The following is a 13,752-nucleotide window of genomic DNA, read 5'->3' on the forward strand; positions in this document are numbered from 1 at the left end:
TTCCTCTCGACAAGCTCTACACGATGCGCTAATCAAAGTTTCAAAGTTTTGTTTCTTCTGCGCATTCGTCCTTGCTGCGCTTGGACAACACGACAACAGAATGATCCGCGCCAGATGGGTCGCGGCGTTTTTGTGCGCGGTGGGACGGAGTCGCCGAAAATAAATAAATTAAGATTTTGACTTCCGTTTATTCTGGACCCCAAATGTTCATATGCGTTTACGAATTCCACACGTGCAAACGGAGTGGACGTTTCATACATAAAAGCATCATCTAAAAGTCATAGCACCATACAGGGGGGTTCACTACAGTTAGTCGATCGGCAGGTGGTATTTGGAAGGCAAAAGCATGGGTACTCCAACCTCTTCCAAGGTGTCTCTGGCCAGCGTGGAAGGGGGTCTTTAGAGCTCCATCTTAGTGGAGGCCCTTCTACCTGCAGTGGCACGGGCAAGAAAATTCACCCATCTCCCGGTGCAGGCAATAGAGTGGGGATGTGTGGGTAGAGGACAGGGTCCGGCACCGAGTACCCACCCCAAAAGCCTTCCCTGCGCATGTTGCGTGGCCCTGCAGGAAGATGCTCGTTTAAGAATGAAGAAAAAAAATCTGGGGATGCCCCCTCACACCTTGCAGATTCGTAACCTGGGCTGTGCAACTCAAGACGGAAGCTTCCTTCAGGACAAATGACAAAGCGTTTAAAAATCACGGTGAGAAGAAACCGTCGAGATCACAGTGTGCAGCCACTCCTGTAGTTCATTAAACGTCACTACAGTAGTGTCAGTGAAGTGCTGCTGACCACAAAGCTCGTTTGTATCATTAACTTGGCTCTACGCTTCAGTGTATTGTACGTGTACAAGCCCGGGTAAGCACACGTACAAGAACTACTTGTTTTTTTTTTCAAGTTGCACGTTTCTTCAGCTAAAACGTTACTGTGCGATGTCCATTGCAGCACAAGTGACAAGAATTTAAAAGGTGCAGACCTGTGATCGCATGCTCACACACCATTGCTAGCGAAAAACCCTCCCCCTCCTCTCCCCACTAGAGCGAAATCTACACCCCCCCCCTTTACATAACAAACGGCCTCCTCTTCCATGCTCGCCAGACATCTTGGAATGGTTGAGGGTACACACACACGCTACCCCAGTGCGCGTGACCTGCCGATAAACCGTGGTTTACCTAGTTAAGCTGCTGAGGGGCGCCACGGTGGCTAGGAGATGTTAACTACCTCGCCTGGTACACAGGAGCTCATGGGTTCGATTTCGACCCTGACGCCTGCATATTTGGAGTTTGCGTGTCTCTCTTGCGGTGGTCGCGTGGATTATTCCCTGGGTCCACCTGACTTTCCCTCCACATTTAGAATCAACATGCGTTTAGAGTATTTGGCTGCTATACAATTTCCACGTGATAAGCCACTTCACTGAGCCATCACATTTGCGACCAGGTCGCTTCTGAAAAAAGGGCTGCATAGCTCAGTAGGCCTTACCTAAAATAAAAATAGTTTATCGTTTCCTATAGAGGTGGGCAGGGATATAAGAAACGTGTCCATTGTTTCTGTCACACAAGGAGATCGAATCAAACCGGCGGCCTCTGTATCGCAAATCCAGCGCACTAACCAGTTACACCTTGGCAGCGGCCCATGCACTAACTACTGACACAAGTTATAAATGAGGTATCTGCACAATGCAGTGTTATAAACCCTGCCTGCAACCCAGGCTGGCTGGCGAAGCCGTCCCTTTATCTCTGTGAACACAAACAGCTTGTCATCACAGTCCTTAAGGGCCCAAGTGGTGGGCAGTATAGAGGGCAGTGCAACAGAATCCATTGTTGTACTATACCTCTACGTTGCCACATCTGTGCTCTCCCGACTAATGTGGTTAAGCATCATAAAATAACCCACCCCCCCCCATGGCACGCATGGCATGGAGAGGCCCTCATCCATAAGAGAATGTTTAAAACAAGCTGCCAATTCAAATGGGCAAACCGTGCAGCCCTTTGGTCAATCCTCTGTTACACAAGCACAGAGCATCTATGAGTTCATAGGCTGGCAACAGTCTGTTGATACGCATTATCCTCCGCGGAAGCTGTTGCGACTATCCGAACTGACACAAATTACCACTGGTATAGGCTGGTAGTGTTGGCAGACATTCGCATTAGCGATGATTACTGCACAGCTGGTGACGGGGGTTAACATCGTAAGCTACATTACCAAGAACAAAGTGTGTGCTTTCACAGATTAGCGCTCATTTAAAGTACACATAACTCGTATTGCACGCTATGACAATGGTACGCATAACCAGCACAATGCAAACAGATGAATGCGCGTGCATTAATTAAGGTCGTCGGTAATCGTACTTCACATCCGACCATCACATATCAAGCCCTGGCCAATTAACCGTCGACAACCCAGTGCAGCATGTGCGTGGTGTAACTGCCATTTTTGATGTATGTTCACAAATCAGACCTTTTCACTCGGCGATGTATTCTTAATCTCACGTGAATGCGCTTACTTAGAAACGTCGGAACACAGGCGAGGCTTTTTTTTCCCCCCCGACCACTGTCGTGCGTTATCAAAATAATTCTGCAAAAAGAACCGATAATTATCGGTCGAGTAATCGATCACTAAAATATTCAAAGAGCCCAGCTTGAGAAAGATCCCTCCGACGTATCTGGTTTTTTATCCGATGTAACGACCTATGACGCGGCGATGCTAAGCGCCGCAATTGAGCATCAGTGCGATGGCGGTACCCTTGTAAAAGGTCGACGACAGTGGTGGGTGCTTTATTCATCAAATCCTTCGCCTCTTTGGCTGTCGAGCCCATTTCGGGTCGGCTCATTCGTGCGCTCCTGACGGGGCATCACGTCACCCAGAGAGAGAGAGATCCACTAATCCAGCTGTACCGGCTGCTGACAAGCGAACAGAAAAGATGTCATGCTTAGCTTTGCAAAAAATAAGCCATCACTTTTCGAGTGATATTTGTTGCCATGTTTGATTTGTAACGTTTGATTTTTGACGATATAATTAATAAGCTTGGTTAGGATAGCCTCAATTATCGGCAATGTTAAATAACATATTTATTAATCGTCAATTATCGACAACATATGAAATTATCACATCAACAGGTATTAATTAAACATGTTCATTCATAATCAACGTTTTTGGGTTTAGATCGCGTTATTTATAAATGTGTCGTAACCCTCCACCACCCGACACGGCCAATCAGCAAAAAATGTGTCACGCTGACAAAAGACAAATAGTTCACTGCTTTAGCCCACCGGTGTGTTGAAGCCACAACATTTACAATTTTAGTACGACGTTTCGCTGGTAATTGCATCCAGCATCATCGGGCAATTCGCTGGTAATTGCATCCAGCATCATCGGGCAATTCGCCATTCTGGCGAATTGCCCGATGATGCTGGATGCAATTACCAGCGAAACGTCGTACTAAAATTGTAAATGTTGTGGCTTCAACACACCGGTGGGCTAAAGCAGTGAACTATTTGTCTTTTGTCAGCGTGACACATTTTTTGCTGATTGGCCGTGTCGGGTGGTGGAGGGTTACGACACATTTATAAATAACGCGATCTAAACCCAAAAACGTTGATTATGAATAACATTGGTCGCGAAAGCCTACGTGTTAAACTAAACATGTTCACTTATAAAAACATAAGCATGTTGCAGTTCAATGTTGTCAATATCCTACTGACTCTGCCTGATTGAATTGAAGAAATATAAAACACACAGATATTGTATATGCCTGTTCAATTCGGGTTTGATAGTGTGTGCGACTGATTGCTCGGGTCTGGTGGCTAAAGGATAAGCATGTGCAGCTGAATCTCGCATAGCATTCGCTGCTGCATTTAACTAGTTGGAAATGCTTGGTTTTCGGCAATATATTTCACAAACGTATTAAATATACGCCCTCAATTATGGACAACATATTAAATACGTTGTTTAATGTTCATAATTGAGGCTGCACAATTTTTCTCCCCCGTGGTGTTGTTTACACAACGCACCAAGGACACTTTTACATGGCCCGAGTCAACACAGCGCAGGCCCAGAACCGATTCAGATAATTGCCACTGATGTCATCTATGGCCAGGCTATTGGCTGGGTTCGTAGTGCAATATGCTAACCACTACACTGAACAAATTAATTGGGAGATGTTGCATTGATTGACTGATGTATTGGCAGTGGTGCACAAACACAGTTCAACAGAAAGAACACCACTGCCTTTTAAAAGAAGAAAATACAGGCAGTGCCTGTTCTCGCGACCTTCGAAGGGCCAGTGTTGTTGACGAGGGTGTTGGAGCCATTTGTTTACACTACACCGTACAACACGCACTCTTTTACAAAACATTCCGTCATGTATTAGTTACAACTGGTAGCTCCATACGCATGACCGTTCGCATTAATTTGACGAGATTGGCAAAAGGCATGCCAACGCCATGAATCCCGGTGAATTTTCACACTTGCATGAAGACAATTAATCCTCCCGAAAGCATAAGCGTATAACGCAATAGAGCAGCATGTGCATATAGGGCCAGATTTACAATTTTAGTTTTTACGAAAAGACCAAAATGGACCGCCCTTGGCTATTTGCCCCGTTGTTGATGGTGAAGACAGTGGCACACTTCTGCCAAAAATCGGACGAAGAGGAAGATTCAACAACAACATGTGAATCGAGTTCATGAAGTTGGCTTGTATGTGTACACTAACTTTTGATACAATATATACTGTGAAACATTAAACAGATATGACAAGCTAAACTTGCCCAGTACTGGCAATGCCAATTAATCCTACATCCAACTCGGGCAACAGTGACATCAAGATATACAACACCTGACAAAGTATATGTTACGTTTAATTTGCATAAATGCATATGCCTCTGTCCACCAATAAGTATAAATGGATCCACCACAGTCAGTCTATGGGCAGACCGCTTATGGTGCATTAAGTTGTAGGTACTCCCAACTCTTGCAAGATGAACAAGGAGGCCGTGATACCCTGCGGGAGGGATTCTCTGGATCTCTCTGTCGTAGAGGCTCTTTCCACAGCAAGTGGTGGGAGTAAGACGTTGTCTGGGCTGCACCTTTGCGTTCAGCTTTTTGGCCAACTCTGGCAAGTGGCATCATCAGGATACACGGCACCGTGAATTTGTGTGCACTTTCACAACAAGAACGCGGTTCTAGCGACCTTGCAATGGCTCACCCAAAGGGGCCACATTCTACCGTAAAAGTGCGTGGGGGCATTCTGTCACACCGTAACAACGCTTCCGAAGCCAAGCTCTATATACGCCGGGCAAGCGAGTGTTTGGGACGGCACACAATGTCCCCCTGCTCCCTCCCATACAGTGCAAAAGGGGCTCGCATGCACACGTTGAAGAACGCGGCGGGGAGTTAGCAGTGCGCCGCCATGCGCAGAGCAATTTTTAGGAAGCAAAAACAAAGCCAGCCAGGGCCCAGCGATATCTCCCCGGCACAGTGCATTGGCGGGCTCTACAGTGTTGTTCTGGCCGCGGCCCAGACATGAACTATTAGTAGCTGCGGCTTTCACCGCCCGAAAGCTAGATCGGTAATTCGGTGCCTCAAATGCATTAAGTGCAACACAAACAGGATATTCAATTGTACGAGTGAATTATGATCACTATCTGCTTTAATTTACTGGACTGGAACTTCAGGATCAGTTAAGCAGAGCCAACAAGAGTCCCCCTACTACTGCAGCGCAAATGAACACGGCCCCTTGCCTGGCCAGCAAATGACCGATAATGGAGTAACGGCTAAAGGTGCAGATTTGCAAGTGCTTGTTCATTCGGAAGGGGCCTCCACGAGAAGGAGCTCTCAACAACCCATCTCTGAGAGGTATTCTTTGGACGACGCTCAACATGTTGGTAGAGCTGGGAGCACCCACACTTTGCCCCACCACTCGCGACCTGACAATCGCCTAGCTGTAGCATGCTTATTTATGGACAGGGGGAGGAGGATTGAAGAAATGTAATAAACTCGAGCACTGTTTCAACTGTCAGGCAGCAAGGAGATAGAGAACTGGTGACCTCTGGAATTTAAATCCCCTGTGCTAACCATTAAACCACGGCGACAACCCTGGCAAAGAGTACTTTAAACACACGTGAAATATTTGTTTAACTACACAGCAAGCTCGGTAATATTTAACAGCAGAGTCGGAAAAAGACGAATGACAAATAGGCTATTGTCTTTAAAACTGTGTTGGACAACTTACAGTTTGCAATTATCCTAATCCTGAAATAAGTAATACAGTGTAAGAAAATTCCTTCCAGCACTGGCTAAAGCTCAGTTTTCAAAGTACGAAATGTTTTTTTTATTCCCTTGCTAACTAGCCATATGACATAAGATGTCACACACCAGGACAAATCATAATGTATCGTCATCTGTACATTTGGTGCTCATGTTTATGTAAATTGTCAACACAAGGACACGTCAATTGCATTGCATCACACACATTTGTTGCAACAAACGGACAACAAAAATCGGGCTAGCAGATGTGGAAATGGGGATGGCGACGTGAAATTATAACGAATCACCGCGGCGCATTTACAAAAGGACCTCGGACAGGGTTGACATGTCGCGAGAATACAAAGGTAGAAAGAGCAGAGAGACGCGTCCGATCTCCTTACCATAGACAGCAGCAGGGATCTTGACTCAGGAATCGCATCAGACCACTTCATGCCAATCTGGGTTAAACATCTGCCCGTGGAGGGCCAGCGCTAAAAAGAAAGTTCCATGAAATCCCTCATGCTGTCACTGTGCACTGAACTCTCCTAGACCCTGCAGCTTCATTAACATAATTGCTTATTCCACAAAATTCAATTTTCCTTTTTTTCCCCCCAAACAAAAAAAAAGAAACCCTGTGGTTGGTTTGCAAATTTCAAGGACGCGTCCTCCTGCTGTTGCCTAATCATACGGTCTCATTAATCAAGACGGTCTTCTGCGCAGCTCCCAGGATATGACAGGTGAGACCGCGGGATAGCGCCATTCGGCAGGACGCACAACGGGCTCGTTCGCTCGCTCTCCAGAGAGCCAACGAGAGAGAAGGGAGGGGGGGGGAGAAGGGTCGCTTGAAAACAACTCCGGCCGAAGTTTGATGTACGCTTCGCCAGCCCACAAGCCGAATAAAAAAAACGAAGTAACAGCGTGACGTCAGGAAGGCCCACGCGTCATGGCAAAGGCTCAAACATTAACCTCCTCCGCCTCTCGTCGTATGTTTGTACGCCACTGCTGCCGACGAACACACCGCTTCCCCACAAAGCCCTCTCCGCTCGACGCCACTCCCACAAATATGGGCGCGAACCAATGGGCTCGCCACCTCCAGTCGGGCGAGCCAATAGGAGCCAAGCGCAATCAATCAGTGTCTGATCTGGCCTCTCGTTGACCTCTCCACTGAACTTTCAACCCCCGGTTTTCTTCCTTCCTGCAACTCCCCAGAGCAATGCTTTGAGAATCGTATTTGTATTGAGCAACCGTTGCCACGACTCACTGTGTGTGTATCACGCTAATCTGCCGTAAAATATTCAATTATCTCATCGGGCAAGATAAAACTATTTGAAAACATCACAGTCAATTCGAATTAGAACTGTACACAAAACCCACGGGACCACCGATCTTTCGCTCCAGTAACAAACATGGCAACGGCTCGCTAGTGAACCTTCAATACCATTCATCAGAAATGTTACAAGTAAACACAGCCGAGAATGGACCGTGCAAGTCACAGAAATCACTCCTCAAGAAAAATTAGGAACACTAAATAGTCCCCCTTATCAATGCTCATTGCTGCGGTTGTTGACAACATACAAGTACACAATCTTGTTTTTGTTTTTTTAAAGATAAATAGACTTAAAAGAGGTCAAGGCCCTGCAATTTCTTGCTCACTCCAATGCTGGCCAAAGTGCCTCCAGCAAGCCCATCGCATGAGACCTATCGATAGGTGGGCAGAGACGAAGGTGGATTTGGTGGAAACCTGCCCATGATTTCAACTGCCGCACCGGGAGACCAAATCACGCCAGTGACCTCTGGATTGCAAGTCGAGCGTGCTAACCATTACACAACGGCAGGAGAGAAAAAAAATATTTAAACGACAGTTAATTGGTGTGCAGCGCTTGCATCACACATGGTGGGATTAAGCCACACACACTGTACAGCAAGACCTGGGGACTTTTAAAACAATCATGATAACCAGGCAGCACGGGCCAGGCTTTAAACACGCAACGTCGATGCCTTGCTTGACTCAAAGCAAGGGAAGGAAAAAATAAACCTTCGCCCCAAACAGCGGAACAACAAAATAAGTTGCCCACGTCAGCCCTGCACAAGCCACGGTTGTCTTGATGAGAATGGCCTGGTGCAGCGTTTGGCGAGCATGCGGCTAAATTAAGAGGTTCTCTATTCCACGGTTTGCTGGGTCCTGTGGGACACCGTCTGATACTGTACCCCCCCCCCCCAGTGCCTGGGCTGCAATCTTCCCAATGCCCCCCCCCCCAAGCCAGCAAGCGTAGCGACACAACAGGAGCTTCGGCCAACGTCACCTCGTTGGGCTCTACCAACAACAACAAAGATGTGCGTCAGACTGTAATTGAACAGAGATGGGAATAAAAAAAATGCACACCACGCTACTCCGGTAAAGTGGCAGGGAGGCAAGAGGTGGTCTGTTTTATCGGTAACAAATTGCGTTTGGAACGGTCTCCCGTAAACACCCACGCAATTGAAGACATGAGTCCATTGGATCCTCTTTAAAAGAAATCCATCCCTTAACCCCCCCCCCCTTAAGAAGGGAGGTAAGAATTTAAACGAGCCGGGCGGAATCGCAGATCGTCCGTTAACCACGGTGCGAGATGTAGTCAGACAGGGGCTGTCAGACCGGCTTCGTGGATACGTGCTAAAGAGGGCGAGCATTTTGTTGCAGCCTTAAAAATGAAAGAACAGTAATCAGTTCCAAATCCCCAAAGAGGCATGCGCAATCTGTGTCATTTCATGCTGCTGTGACAGAGGGGGGAGGGGGGTTGAGATGCAAAACAAGGTTGCATTGCAGTGCGAGCATCTATTATGGTGTTTTATTAATACGGACGTCGTTCGGTGTATCTCCGTTGAATTGCTGACATTTACGGAATGGCAGGAGCATGTCTCCATTTTAACCGAGAACTATAACAGTTTATCACCCTCGGGACTCCAAACATGTGAAGTGCGGCAGCCGACCTTAAATTAGCATTAATAAAACATTCATTAAGCATGCAACTGCTTATACAGTGCAGAGTATTATTTCTCTTTACGCGAGACGTTTTAATTTACATAATCAAAACATTGGCGCAACAACTGTTTTTACGAGACGTGTTTATATGCACTGTAGCTATTTTTTCATATACTGTCGTCTACGTTTGTAAGTGACCGGGCAACTGCATTCGCTGCGGTAGTTTCAGCATCATCATCCATACATTTCTGGTTAAACTCAAGCAATCACCATCTCTCACGGTCTTACAATTTGGCAAGCCAACAAGTACCTGCACACAGGGCAGATTTCACTGCTCCATCTCCCCACTGGATGGGATCTGTTGGCTGACACTTTGCCATGAGTCTCGACCATCGGCTACCATGGTCCTGCCCAGGCCAACTTATTTTATCAACCAAAATTATTTGGCGATGCTGCTTCTGGATTTGCAGTGGTGCACATGCACAAACAACAAATACACTCGACACATTCATCATTAACACTGCAGGTAGCATGTACCCATTCATTACATTCTTTTATAGGCACATTGGCATGTTGCTTTACATGATTAAATGCACTAATATTAAGCTTAAAGAGGCAGATGAGAGCAGGTTGGAGTACTTCTAAAAACATTAGTTTACAGTCCTGTACATGTGGCATTTAAAATAAAAAGTAAAAGGCCTGGTTCTGGGCAATGGCCCTTCTTCACACAGCAAATGGGGTACCACAGTGGCATGATGTCAATACCTTCGCCTGGTATACAGGTCGTGGGTTCGACCCCAACCCGGACGCCTGTATATTTGGAGTTTGCATGTTCTCCCCGTGGTTGCGTGGATTTTTCTCGAGGTCCTTCGGGTTTTCCCTCCACATTTAGAAACATGCGTTTAGATTATTTGGCTGCTATAAATTTCCACTTGATAAGCCACCACTTCGTTGAGCTATCATTTATGGCACAGGTCACTTCTGAAAAACAGAGCTACATAGCTAAAGTGGGCCTTAAAATTTAGTTTAATTTACAGAGAGAGGCCTGAGAGGTGCAGTGATTCCCTACACTCGACCTCTCAGGCCTCGCCATGTGATGTGTAGAAGGACCATTGCACAAAAGTCACCAATTATCTACTTTTTCTTTTTAAGGTCGCAGTCTTATTGATAAATGTGTTGAGTTATTATACTTTAGCTCCACACTTAATTGTGCACTTTTCAGTTTTTGTTTAATCTACTTTGTCACTGTTCATGTTGACAGTATCGCATATACTGCAGTTACATGTAGTCTAAAGATATAATTTTTATTGGGTGCAATTGTGAACAACAGCCACATCAGACATTAGTACATCTAATAGACATAATCACTGGTTCACTGCAGCTCAAAGACTCAGTCCCTAAAATGCACGTGTGGTGGAGTTACGAGATATCCACGTGCTCGGCATTTGAAGGCCCGAAGACCAGAATCAGTGAGTCCGCCGACAATGTGTTCAGGGAGGAGGCAGTTCCATATCTGGACAGCGGAGTTTAATCCCAATCGAGTAAATCACCGGTTCTTTATCAGTGTGGAACATGTATACACACACAAATCTCAATCCTGTAGAGCCGATTCTCATTAGAAGAGGGTGCCGATTCAGATTAAGATCTGTATGTGTGTACGCATGTTCCAAGTGACGCAGACAGCGTTAATTGCTCAGCGTGTCACGTGGGACGAGTTTAACTATCAACGGGTGCGTGCAACGACTTAAAGAGTAGCTCTCAATGGAAGTCAATTGGTAAACGTGGAACGATGCACCGTGGTGGTGGGTAGCGAGGACTGGAGTTTGGGGAACCTCCACCTGCACGAAATAACCCCAGGACAAAACATCAAGCTTCGGTTATCTGGGGACACCAATAAGGCCATTGATAATATAGTATTTTTACTCTTGATTTGAAGCTTTCGTGACTGCAGGAGTCCATACTACGTGACTTTACCGAATGTATTTTTTTACTTTTAACGTCTTCCAACTAGGGGTGATGGAGTTTACGCATTAGATCCTTCCATCCACCGATTGTTCTTCTATGTATGGTAAGTTAGTGGCATAGCGTGGCTGGTATGGGTCCTGGTGCAAAGCATGAAAAGGGGATCCTCCCCCTGTACACCTCTACCACCCCCTCCCTCCCTCTGCTTAACCTGGTGCCTGGACTCCTCAAGCCCATGAACCATGGTGCAACTGCACTGCCTGCACACCCGATAGCTCCACCATCTTAGCAGGCCAGAACTGTTTTTATATGCATTACGCATGGTTATATACATATGGGAGCAAACATAATTGGGCTTAAGTTGTAATTAGTTTTTCCATTGCACATTATTGTTATTAATAATCCTTAAACGCTTGTGAATAAAAACATTCTTCTTGGCTCATTCAATTCCCCTTCCCACTGCAAACAGGAGGGGGGGGGGTAATTAGGAAGTTTGAACAGAAACTATCACAGAATACAACTACTGAGTGCACACACACACCCCCAGACATGTGTACAGTTACACGAAACTCTCACCGTACAGTGAGCAAAGTAGAGCTCATCTTTAAAAAGTAACAGTAAAACACAAATTAATTTCACATTCTGCATTGGCAGAGAAAAACACACAAGGACAGCCATTCTTCACAGCGGCTTGTCTGAAGGTCATATCACCACACAAGTTTTTTAGAAATGTTGCAACAAACACAAGTCACGCAATCGGCAAAAAAACGCGCGTGCCTCCATGAACAATACCATCGTTCGTACACTTTTCAAAAACGCCAGAATAAAACGATGAAAATAACCGTACCTTCTCTGGCTGCAAAGCGGTGAGCAGTTCATTTGAGCCGTGGGCCAGATGCAGTCTTCACGTGCATTTGGTGAATCGCGTCGAAGGGAAAAAAATATATAAATATATTCTTGGCCGGATGAGGTAGCGCTCTCAGAGAGTATTCTCTAAGCTTCTGTGACAGCAGCGACACCCAGGGCACTTGCAAAGCCTGGAAAGCAGGGAGCAGAAGAACACACTCGCCATTTGTCGCAGCTTAGCCTGCCAATCTGAAATGGCTGACAATTAGGCAAATTTTTGGAGAACTAATTTGCGAGTAGTACCCATCACACCATCGCTAGCCCTCCAACCCCCTTGCAGCACCCCCAAGATAGATACGATGATCTCTTCATTAACTCCGACCCCAGAAATAAAAAAAAAACACTCAGCAGACTAACAACACATTACACATTTAATATGCACACGTGTGTTAAATATTTTGACGTCGTGCCGGTCTTGTGTTAAACGGCGTGGCAAGTGTATTTTATACAAATGCAAAAGACACATGCACTGCATACGTACAAGCATTATGCGCTACTGTGCACAGCATGGTAATGGAGTTTAATCGTTTCAGTCTATGCACTAAGTACACACTGCACAGATGCAGCACAAGCGTATACTGCAGTGGACACACCGTGCAGCACCGTATACACGCTGCTCCACACCTCGTAAACGTGAATTCACGTGCAAGTGCAGTGCACAGTCGCGCGCACATCGTGTGCCAGAGTGCGCGCTGCGTGCACTATTGAGCCATTTTGATCGTATGCGCCTGTACAGTACCAAAATGTTAATTCGGATTTTAAAATTCTAATTCAATCATACAAACACCCCGCAAGGGGCCACTGTGCGACAGGCTGATGGATGGCAAAGCAATGCTCCATCCGTTTATACAGTGTCATTAGATAGAGCCAATGGGAGTCACCGATATTCCAAGCAAATGCGGCCACGCTCGTACAATTTTTTTTTTATTCCCCCAGCCACAAACATGTAACCGAGCCTCGGATGAAGCATTTCCCCTCGGTATTAACAAAACCGTAATCTATGAAAACGCCAGCCCCCTTCCAACGCAACGAATGATACATATATGTATTTTACAGTAGTGAAGGGTCCAGGAATGACGCATTCTTTTAAATCTGCGCAGTGACGAGAGGTTAACAACCACCACAAGCCATTCTTCATTGCTTATAATAGACACCTTCCACACACGGTTGTATCCCTATGAACTAAATCTCGGCTGCGTGGCTCTTCTTGGCAAACATCGGACGCCAGGGTCTGCACCGCGGGGTTACAAATTAACAGGTCGTGATATTTGCTGGTGTTGTTTGCATCGTCGAGGAAAGGATGTGCGCGCACGACCATTTGGAGAGCTCCAAGTCAACCTCTCTCGCGTGTTCCGCCCGCCGACTCGCGAGGCTGTGCACGGCGATTGCACAATGCAGCGCACGCGTACCATGCGAACCGTCCCGTTCACATTCAGGGCACGGCAATTGTTTTCTCGTCAGATAAGGACCTCATTCCGGTCGTCCCGTGTACAAGAAATTAGAGGCACACTTTGCTGTTTTTGACCCGCTGCGATATCCTGATAGAATTTTGTTCACCACGCACAGGTCCAAAGGCCCAAAATGCCAAGCGGCCAGCAGCAAGCAGCACTGTTGAGAGTGCAGTTGGTTTCGAGTTACTCTCATACGTTTTTTTGAATCGAGGGAAAATTCCAAAATG

At 46.2% G+C, this 13,752-nt stretch overlaps 1 protein-coding gene across 8 annotated transcripts in view; it reads right to left on the minus strand.

The window, feature by feature from the left end:
* The window catches only part of LOC144946159 (nuclear receptor coactivator 2-like), a 78,100-nt gene that overhangs the window by 47,438 nt on the left and 16,910 nt on the right, over nt 1-13,752 (minus strand). For 2 of the 8 annotated variants that reach the window (XM_078874957.1, XM_078874968.1), the window contains one exon: nt 12,016-12,205. The exons of 5 other annotated variants lie outside the window; for them this stretch is intronic. The gene's annotated coding sequence lies outside the window, so the exon portion shown is untranslated. Of the gene's footprint in view, nt 1-6,645; nt 7,264-12,015; nt 12,206-13,752 lie in introns of those variants that run through there. One more of the 8 variants, XM_078874948.1, reaches the window with a different exon arrangement.

Source organism: Lampetra fluviatilis, chromosome 2, assembly GCF_964198595.1.
Source record: "Lampetra fluviatilis chromosome 2, kcLamFluv1.1, whole genome shotgun sequence".
NCBI lineage: Eukaryota > Metazoa > Chordata > Hyperoartia > Petromyzontiformes > Petromyzontidae > Lampetra > Lampetra fluviatilis.